Raw genomic sequence first — 10000 nt, 5'->3', positions numbered from 1 at the left:
GACACCGGCGCCTCACGCGTTTTAGGACACCTGAAAACTCACGGGGCCACGCAGCAGTCACAAAGCCGGTTGCGGTAGACCGGTCCCCGAACCCTGCCCCAGCGCCGGGGGGGAGGTGGAAAGGGGAGGATGCGGCAAGGCACGCGCCGGGCCGCTAACGCCACGGCTGCCCCCCGCTCGAGCCGCTCGGGGCTGGGGGAACGAGGACGACACCTCACACGCGACGGGAAGCGAAGTGGAAAGGAAGACCGCCCTTGCCCTGCCGGCCGGGGGCCCTTTCCGACGCGACCCGAAAGGCCTCATCGATCAACAAGGACAGAAGGAAAGGAAGCCAGCGGAGGCCCCACGGCCTCGCTCTTCTGGGACAGACACAGCCACGCGCACCCGCCACCGCCCTCGGCAGCAGCCAGCAGGCACGGGGCTCGGCGTGCGGGCAACACGCCGGAGGAGCAAACGGGGCGCCCTCCAGAGATGGGGGGGGGGGCAAGCTGCACCGGGCCGCACCGGCTCACAGGGCACCTCTGCCTCCCCGAAATGTGGGCTTGCATTTTCCCTCAAGCTGCACCGAGTTACATCTCCATCACGGGGCGCCCCTCTGGAGCCAGGAGGAAGCCGTGCTGGGGCACCGGCTTGCCCTCCTCCCCCCATGCCGGGCTCCATAGCATACGAGTGGCCAGTCACCGCCGCTGGCTTTTCCCTTAGATGCCGTGCCCCCGCGGGCTGCGGCTTTGGCCATGGGGGGGAACCCCCGTGAAGAGGGTCCAGTGCTGGGAACTCTCTCTGCCCCTTACCGGGCTCTCTCTCGCCGTGCCTGGACGGGCTTGCTTTCCATTCTTGGTGGGACCGACGCCGGCACCACGTCTCCCCGGCTTTCTCTGCCCCCGTGCCCCACCGGGCAAACTTCGCTTCGGGGGTTCCACACTTCGGCAGTGGCCGGCGCCAGCCACTCGTCAACTTTTTTTCTTTTCCCCGCTTTCGTTGCCGAGCCCGGGCTGGGCTCCGGCTCACGGACGAGCGAAACCCATCCAACACCGCTGAGGGTGCGCCAGCGGCCGCTCCAAACCGCCGCGCCTTTGTTCGGCCCCGCGGGTCCCCTCTCTGACCCGGGCGAAAGCCACCGAGAAGCCAGACGGACCCCTGCCCAGCCGCCTGGCGGGTGGCTTGGAGCAGCCGCTCGGCAGCGCTGCCCTGGGAGTGCTCGGCGTCGCTTGTTCCCTCATATACGGAACTGGAGGGCCGTCAGCTCCGCGAGCGCACAACCAGCCGACCTCCGCCCAGCGGCAGGTCGCAGAAATCACGCCGGCTTGTACGATGACGTAGGCGGAGGCAGAGCGCAACAGCGACCCCTTGGCGACAAGCGCGATCTCCGCGGAGAGCACGTCTACTCGCCGAGGGAGAGCACGTCTACTCGCCGAGGGAGAGCACGTCTACTCGCCGAGGGAGAGCACGTCTACTCGCCCAGGGAGAGCACGTCTACTCGCCCAGGGAGAGCACGTCTACTCGCCCAGGGAGAGCACGTCTACTCGCCCAGGGAGAGCACGTCTACTCGCCCAGGGAGAGCACGTCTACTCGCCCAGGGAGAGCACGTCTACTCGCCCAGGGAGAGCACGTCTACTCGCCCAGGGAGAGCACGTCTACTCGCCCAGGGAGAGCACGTCTACTCGCCCAGGGAGAGCACGTCTACTCGCCGAGGGAGAGCACGTCTACTCGCCGAGGGAGAGCACGTCTACTCGCCCAGGGAGAGCACGTCTACTCGCCCAGGGAGAGCACGTCTACTCGCCGAGGGAGAGCACGTCTACTCGCCGAGGGAGAGCACGTCTACTCGCCGAGGGAGAGCACGTCTACTCGCCGAGAGAGAGCACGTCTACTCGCCGAGGGAGAGCACGTCTACCTCCCGCCTGAGGGAGAGCACGGGGGGGGGGGACAAAGACAGGCGGCAGCAGCTTCGGTGAACGTCACCCGGGAGGCGACCGGGGCTGTCCCGGGGCAGTCCCGGGAAGCCGGCGTCCGACACAGGGAACCGTCAGCTGCCGGACCGGGGCGAATCCCCGCGGCCACGGCAGGGGTGGGGGCTCGAAGACAGCCGGCAGCCGCTTCGGTGAACGTCACCCGGGAGGAGACTGGGGCCCTCCCGGGACCGTCCCGGGAAGACGACGTTCGGCACGAGATCCCGGCCGCGGCCGGACCGGCTCGAAGCCTCGCGGTCCCGGCAGCAGCCGGAGCCGCTCGCCGCCTCGGGCTCCCGGCCCCCTACAGATCCGGCGACTCGTTCGCGGGCGGCGGGGGGAGGCAGTGGAGGGGGTGCGGGGAGAAGCGGCAGCGGAGGCGGAGGGGGGGGGGCTCGAAGACAGCCGGCAGCCGCTTCGGTGAACGTCACCCAGGAGGCGATCGGGGCCGTCCCGGGGCCGTCCCGGGATGCCGGCTTCCGGCACGGGGTCCCGGCCGCGGCCGGACCGGCTCGTATCCCCGCGGCTCCGGCAGGGGGGGGGGGGGCTCGAAGACAGCCGGCAGTCGCCTCGGTGAACGTCACCCGGCCGGCGACCGCGGCCGTTCCGGGGCCGTCCCGGGAAGCCTGCGACAGGCACGGGGTCCCAGCCGCGGCCGGACCGACTCGAAGCCCCGCGGCCCCGGCACGGGGGAGGCCCAAAGACTGGCGGCAGCCGCTTCGCTGAACGTCACCCGGCCGGCGACCGGGGCCGTCCCGGGGCCGTCCCGGGATGCCGGCATCCGGCACGGGGTCCCGGCCGCGGCCGGAGCGGCTCGAATCCCCGCGGTCCCGGCAGCAGCCGGAGCCGCTCGCCGTTCGGGCTCCCGGCACCCTACGGATCCGCCGACTCGTTCGCCGGCGGCGGGGGGAGGCAGTGAAGGAGGTGCGGGCAGAAGCGGCAGCGGAGGCGGAGGGGGGGGGGGGGCTCGAAGACAGCCGGCAGCCGCTTCGGAGAACGTCACCCGGCCGGCGACCGCGGCCGTTCCGGGGCCGTCCCGGGAAGCCTGCGACAGGCACGGGGTCCCGGCCTCGGCCGGACCCGCACTGGGTGCCGCCGCCTCGGGCTCTCGGGACGGTATGGATCCGCCTACTCGTTCGCCGGCGGCGGGGGGAGGCAGTGGAGGGGGTGCGGGGAGAAGCGGCAGCGGAGGCGGAGGGGGGGGGGGGCTCGAAGACAGCCGGCAGCCGCTTCGGTGAACGTCACCCGGCCGGCGACCGGGGCCGTCCCGGGGCCGTCCCGGGATGCCGGCTTCCGGCACGGGGTCCCGGCCGCGGCCGGAGCGGCTCGAAGCCCCGCGGTCCCGGCAGCAGCCGGAGCCGCTCGCCGTTCGGGCTCCCGGCACCCTACGGATCCGCCGACTCGTTCGCCGGCGGCGGGGGGAGGCAGTGGAGGGGGTGCGGGCAGAAGCGGCCACGGAGGCGGAGGGGGGGGGGGGCTCGAAGACAGCCGTCAGCCGCTTCGGTGAACGTCACCCGGGAGGCGACCGGGACCGGCCCGGGAAGCCATCGTCCGGCCCGGGATCCCGGCCGCGGCCGGACCGGCTCGAATCCCCGCGGCCCCGGCACGGGGGAGGCCCAAAGACTGGCGGCAGCCGCTTCGCTGAACGTCACCCGGCCGGCGACCGGGGCCGTCCCGGGGCCGTCCCGGGATGCCGGCTTCCGGCACGGGGTCCCGGCCGCGGCCGGAGCGGCTCGAATCCCCGCGGTCCCGGCAGCAGCCGGAGCCGCTCGCCGTTCGGGCTCCCGGCACCCTACAGATCCGGCGACTCGTTCGCGGGCGGCGGGGGGAGGCAGTGGAGGGGGTGCGGGCAGAAGCGGCAGCGGAGGCGGAGGGGGGGGGGCTCGAAGACAGCCGGCAGCCGCTTCGGTGAACGTCACCCGGCCGGCGACCGGGGCCGTCCCGGGGCTGTCCGGGGATGCCGGCTTCCGGCACGGGGTCCCGGCCGCGGCCGGACCGGCTCGAATCCCCGCGGTCCCGGCAGCAGCCGGAGCCGCTCGCCGTTCGGGCTCCCGGCACCCTACAGATCCGGCGACTCGTTCGCCGGCGGCGGGGGGAGGCAGTGGAGGGGGTGCGGGCAGAAGCGGCAGCGGAGGCGGAGGGGGGGGGGGGGCTCGAAGACAGCCGGCAGCCGCTTCGGTGAACGTCACCCGGGAGGCGACCGGGACTGGCCCGGGAAGCCATCGTCCGGCCCGGGATCCCGGCCGCGGCCGGACCGGCTCGAATCCCCGCGGCCCCGGCACGGGGGAGGCCCAAAGACTGGCGGCAGCCGCTTCGCTGAACGTCACCCGGCCGGCGACCGGGGCCGTCCCGGGGCCGTCCCGGGATGCCGGCTTCCGGCACGGGGTCCCGGCCGCGGCCGGAGCGGCTCGAATCCCCGCGGTCCCGGCAGCAGCCGGAGCCGCTCGCCGTTCGGGCTCCCGGCACCCTACAGATCCGCCGACTCGTTCGCCGGCGGCGGGGGGAGGCAGTGGAGGGGGTGCGGGCAGAAGCGGCAGCGGAGGCGGAGGGGGGGGGCTCGAAGACAGCCGTCAGCCGCTTCGGTGAACGTCACCCGGGAGGCGACCGGGACCGGCCCGGGAAGCCATCGTCCGGCCCCGGATCCCGGCCGCGGCCGGACCGGCTCGAAGCCCCGCGGTCCCGGCAGCAGCCGGAGCCGCTCGCCGTTCGGGCTCCCGGCACCCTACGGATCCGGCGACTCGTTCGCTGGCGGCGGGGGGAGGCAGTGGAGGCGGTGCGGGGAGAAGCGGCAGCGGAGGCGGAGGGGGGGCGGGGGGGACGATAGTGGCGGGGGGCGGGGGGTGCTCGAAGGCAGCCGGCAGCCGGTTCGGTGAACATTCGCCGGGGCGGGGGGGCGACCTGTCCGTGCCCGGGGCAGCCCCGGGAAGCCGGCAGCCAGCACGGGGTCCCGGCAGCACCTGTTCCCTGCCCTGGGACTTGCCGTGCCCGGCGGCCGGTTGCCGGGTGGGGGGAGCGAGGAGAGGCGGGGCGCAGCGGCCGGGGCAGCGCCGGGCCGCAGCGGGGGGCTGGGCGGGTGGGGTAGGCGTCGAGCGGCAAGCCCTCGGCTGCAGCGAATGTTCGGCGGTGCGGGGCGGGGGGGGACGGGACGACACGTTGGGGGCGCCGAGTCCGAGCCACCCCCGGCCCCAGGGGCGGCCGGAGGGGGAGGCCGGTGCCTGGCCCTGGGAGCTGCTGGGCGCCGGATGGCCGAGGGTGCGTCAGAAGCCGCCCGAGCGGTCGAGCAGGTCCTCCAGAAAGGCCTAGGGTGGCTTCGAGGGCCCCGGGAGCAGTCGAGGGAGGCCTCCAGGCAGGTCTGGAGTGGATGGGAGGCCTTCCAAAGCAGACAAGGGAGGCTGCCAGCGGGGCCTAGGCTGGCACTGCAGCCTGTAAATGGTTGGGGGGGGGGCCTCTGGTGCGGCCTGGAGTCTCTGGGTGGCGTCCAGAGAGGTGCAAAAGATCCTCTGGTGCGGCCTGTGGTGGCGGAGAAGCCTGCAGAGCGTGCGGGGGAGGCTTCTGGTGCGGCCTGGGGTGGGTCGGAAGCCTGCAGAGCGTGCGGGAGAGGCTTCTGGTGCGGCCTGGGGTGGCTGAGAAGCCTGCAGAGCGTGCGGGAGAGGCTTCTGCTGCGGCCTGGGGTGGCTGAGAAGCCTGCAGAGCGTGCGGGAGAGGCTTCTGCTGAGGCCTGGGGTGGCTGAGAAGCCTGCAGAGCGTGCGGGAGAGGCTTCTGCTGCGGCCTGGGGTGGCTGAGAAGCCTGCAGAGCGTGCGGGGGAGGCTTCTGTTGGGGCCTGGGGTGGGTCAGAAGCCTACAGAGCGTGCGGGGGAGGCTTCTGGTGCGGCCTGGGGTGGGTCGGAGGCCTGCAGAGCGTGCGGGAGAGGCTTCTGTTGGGGCCTGGGGTGGCTGAGAAGCCTGCAGAGCGTGCGGGGGAGGCTTCTGGTGCGGCCTGGGGTGGCTGAGAAGCCTGCAGAGCGTGCGGGGGAGGCTTCTGCTGCGGCCTGGGGTGGCTGAGAAGCCTGCAGAGCGTGCGGGAGAGGCTTCTGCTGCGGCCTGGGGTGGGTCGGAAGCCTGCAGAGCGTGCGGGAGAGGCTTCTGTTGGGGCCTGGGGTGGCTGAGAAGCCTGCAGAGCGTGCGGGAGAGGCTTCTGCTGCGGCCTGGGGTGGCTGAGAAGCCTGCAGAGCGTGCGGGAGAGGCTTCTGGTGCGGCCTGGGGTGGCTGAGAAGCCTGCAGAGCGTGCGGGAGAGGCTTCTGGTGCGGCCTGGGGTGGCTGAGAAGCCTGCAGAGCGTGCGGGAGAGGCTTCTGCTGCGGCCTGGGGTGGCTGAGAAGCCTGCAGAGCGTGCGGGAGAGGCTTCTGCTGCGGCCTGGGGTGGCTGAGAAGCCTGCAGAGCGTGCGGGAGAGGCTTCTGCTGCGGCCTGGGGTGGCTGAGAAGCCTGCAGGGCGTGCGGGGAGAGGCTTCTGCTGCGGCCTGGGGTGGGTGGGAAGCCTGCAGAGCGTGCGGGGGAGGCTTCTGGTGCGGCCTGGGGTGGCTGAGAAGCCTGCAGAGCGTGCGGGAGAGGCTTCTGGTGCGGCCTGGGGTGGCTGAGAAGCCTGCAGAGCGTGCGGGGGAGGCTTCTGGTGCGGCCTGGGGTGGCTGAGAAGCCTGAAGAGCGTGCGGGAGAGGCTTCTGGTGCGGCCTGGGGTGGCTGAGAAGCCTGCAGAGCGTGCGGGGGAGGCTTCTGGTGCGGCCTGGGGTGGCTGAGAAGCCTGCAGAGCGTGCGGGAGAGGCTTCTGCTGCGGCCTGGGGTGGCTGAGAAGCCTGCAGAGCGTGCGGGGGAGGCTTCTGCTGCGGCCTGGGGTGGCTGAGAAGCCTGCAGAGCGTGCGGGGGAGGCTTCTGCTGCGGCCTGGGGTGGCTGAGAAGCCTGCAGAGCGTGCGGGGGAGGCTTCTGGTGCGGCCTGGGGTGGCTGAGAAGCCTGCAGAGCGTGCGGGGGAGGCTTCTGCTGCGGCCTGGGGTGGGACGGAAGCCTGCAGAGCGTGCGGGAGAGGCTTCTGCTGCGGCCTGGGGTGGGTCGGAAGCCTGCAGAGCGTGCGGGAGAGGCTTCTGTTGGGGCCTGGGGTGGCTGAGAAGCCTGCAGAGCGTGCGGGAGAGGCTTCTGCTGCGGCCTGGGGTGGCTGAGAAGCCTGCAGAGCGTGCGGGAGAGGCTTCTGGTGCGGCCTGGGGTGGCTGAGAAGCCTGCAGAGCGTGCGGGAGAGGCTTCTGGTGCGGCCTGGGGTGGCTGAGAAGCCTGCAGAGCGTGCGGGAGAGGCTTCTGCTGCGGCCTGGGGTGGCTGAGAAGCCTGCAGAGCGTGCGGGAGAGGCTTCTGCTGCGGCCTGGGGTGGCTGAGAAGCCTGCAGAGCGTGCGGGAGAGGCTTCTGCTGCGGCCTGGGGTGGCTGAGAAGCCTGCAGGGCGTGCGGGAGAGGCTTCTGCTGCGGCCTGGGGTGGGTGGGAAGCCTGCAGAGCGTGCGGGGGAGGCTTCTGGTGCGGCCTGGGGTGGCTGAGAAGCCTGCAGAGCGTGCGGGGGAGGCTTCTGGTGCGGCCTGGGGTGGCTGAGAAGCCTGCAGAGCGTGCGGGGGAGGCTTCTGGTGCGGCCTGGGGTGGCTGAGAAGCCTGAAGAGCGTGCGGGAGAGGCTTCTGGTGCGGCCTGGGGTGGCTGAGAAGCCTGCAGAGCGTGCGGGGGAGGCTTCTGGTGCGGCCTGGGGTGGCTGAGAAGCCTGCAGAGCGTGCGGGAGAGGCTTCTGCTGCGGCCTGGGGTGGCTGAGAAGCCTGCAGAGCGTGCGGGAGAGGCTTCTGCTGCGGCCTGGGGTGGGTCGGAAGCCTGCAGAGCTTGCGGGGGAGGCTTCTGGTGCGGCCTGGGGTGGGTCGGAAGCCTGCAGAGCATGCGGGGGAGGCTTCTGCTGCGGCCTGGGGTCTCTGGGTGGCCTCTAGAGAGGTGCAAAAGACCCTCTGGGTTGGGCTGGGTTGGCTCTTGGACCCCTGCCACACAGTGGAGAGAGGCCTCCGGCCCGCCACCTGTGTCCCTGTGTGCCTGAGTGCCTGTGTCCCTGTGTCCCTGTGTCCCTGTGTCCCTGTGTCCCTGTGTCCCTGAGTGCCTGAGTGCCTGTGTCCCTGTGTCCCTGTGTCCCTGAGTGCCTGAGTGCCTGAGTGCCTGTGTCCCTGTGTCCTTGTGTCCCTGTGTCCCTGTGTCCCTGTGTGCCTGAGTGCCTGTGTCCCTGTGTCCCTGTCTGTGTACCTGTGTGCGAGAGTGTCCGGCACGCCACCCAGCGGCGGCGGGCAAGCAGGTAGGCGGGTGGGCGGGCCGGCGAGGGCCAGTGTGAGTTTGGGGGGTGGGAGGGGAGGCGGCAGCTGGAAGCGTCAGAGGAGGGGGCGTGGCTCCGGCTGGCCCCGGGAGCAGGTTCCCGGGACCGGGACCGGCTGGACCCGGCGGGTGGTTGATCCCGGGGCGGGGGGCAGAGGCGGCGGGAAGCGGCAGCTGCGTGTGCGGCGGGGGGGTGGAGGGCGAACCGCGGCGGGAAGCGGATGCTTCAGAGCAGGTTACGGGGGCGGGGACGGACGACACCACCTGTCCCCGCCCCGGGACGGGCTGGACCCGGCGCCCTGGACCCGGCGCCGTGTACCCGCCGCCGCCCCCCGCCGCCGCCCCCCTCCGCCACCCCGGGACCCCGACGTTTTTTGGCGCCCGCGCCTTTTTTTGCTCCCCGCCTGCCCGCGCTGCCCCGGGCCCTCCCCCGGGGCGGGGCGGGAGGGAGGGACGGACGGACGGGTAGCCGGGGATCTCCGAGCGCGCGCCACCAGACCGAGGCGGGTCCCGGCGGCGGCGGCGGCGGCGGCGGCGGCGGCGGCAGCAAGCGACGGCGGGGGGGGCAGGCTAGGGAGAGAGGGGGAGCGGCATGCGGTAGGGCTGGGGGGTTTGTTTCGGGGGGGAGGGGTGGGGGGGGGGTGGCAGCGGTCAGCGAGAGCGGGGAGAGGGGGAGCGGCATGCGGTAGGGCTGGGGTGTTTTTGGGGTGGGGGCGTTGGGGGGATTAGCGGGCGGGCGGGCAGCCGAGCCAAGCGGCAAGCCGGGGGGCGGGCGAGGGCGGCTTTAGGGCCGGAGGAGCGGAGCGCAACCTCCCCCGTGCAGGCTCCAGCGTGGAGAGCAGCAAGTTTTTGGGGACGGGGGACGACGGACGGGAGGGGCAGCGGCGAGAGGCTAGCTGCGGCAAGGGGCACCGGCACGGCCGCCCTAACAGCGCCGCCTCGGTCGCAGGGGTTAGAGAGCAGCCGGGCAGCCCGGGAGGGAAGCGGCAGCCCGCGAAGGGGGGAAGGGGGGGCTCCGCGCAAACCGCTAACGGGAGCCGGGGGGTGTGGGGAGCTGGGGGTGGCAGCAGCGGCAAGAGGCAACGTCGGGAGGGGGGGCTCCGCGCAAACCGGTAACGGGGGCCGGGGGGTGTGGGGGGGGGCGGTGGCGGCCGCGGCAAGAGGCAACGGCAGGCGGGGGGGCTCCGCGCAAACCGGCAGCGGGGGGGGGGGGCGGGGGTAGCGGCAAGAGGCAACGGCGGGAAGGGGGGGCTCCGCGCAAACCGCTAACGGGAGCCGGGGGGTGTGGGGAGCTGGGGGTGGCAGCAGCGGCAAGAGGCAACGTCGGGAGGGGGGGCTCCGCGCAAACCGGTAACGGGGGCCCGGGGGTGTGGAGGGGGCGGTGGTGGCCGCGGCGAGAGGCAACGGCAGGCGGGGGCGCTCCGCGCAAACCGGCAGCGGGGGGGGGGCGGGGGTAACGGCAAGAGGCAACGGCGGGAAGGGGGGCCTCCGCGCAAACCGGCAGCGGGGGGGGGGCGGGGGTAGCGGCAAGAGGCAACGGCGGGAAGGGGGGGCTCCGCGCAAACCGGCAGCGGGGGGGGGGCGGGGGTAGCGGCAAGAGGCAACGGCGGGAAGGGGGGGCTCCGCGCAAACCGGCAGCGGGGGGGGGGCGGGGGTAGCGGCAAGAGGCAACGGCGGGAAGGGGGGGCTCCGCGCAAACCGGCAG

The sequence above is a fragment of the Melanerpes formicivorus genome, unplaced genomic scaffold (genome assembly GCF_026170545.1).
Source record: "Melanerpes formicivorus ecotype bairdi unplaced genomic scaffold, bMelFor1.0.p_v2 SCAF_262, whole genome shotgun sequence".
Taxonomy (NCBI): domain Eukaryota; kingdom Metazoa; phylum Chordata; class Aves; order Piciformes; family Picidae; genus Melanerpes; species Melanerpes formicivorus.
The sequence above is the reverse complement of the archived record's forward strand: the minus strand, read 5'-3'. Positions refer to the sequence as shown.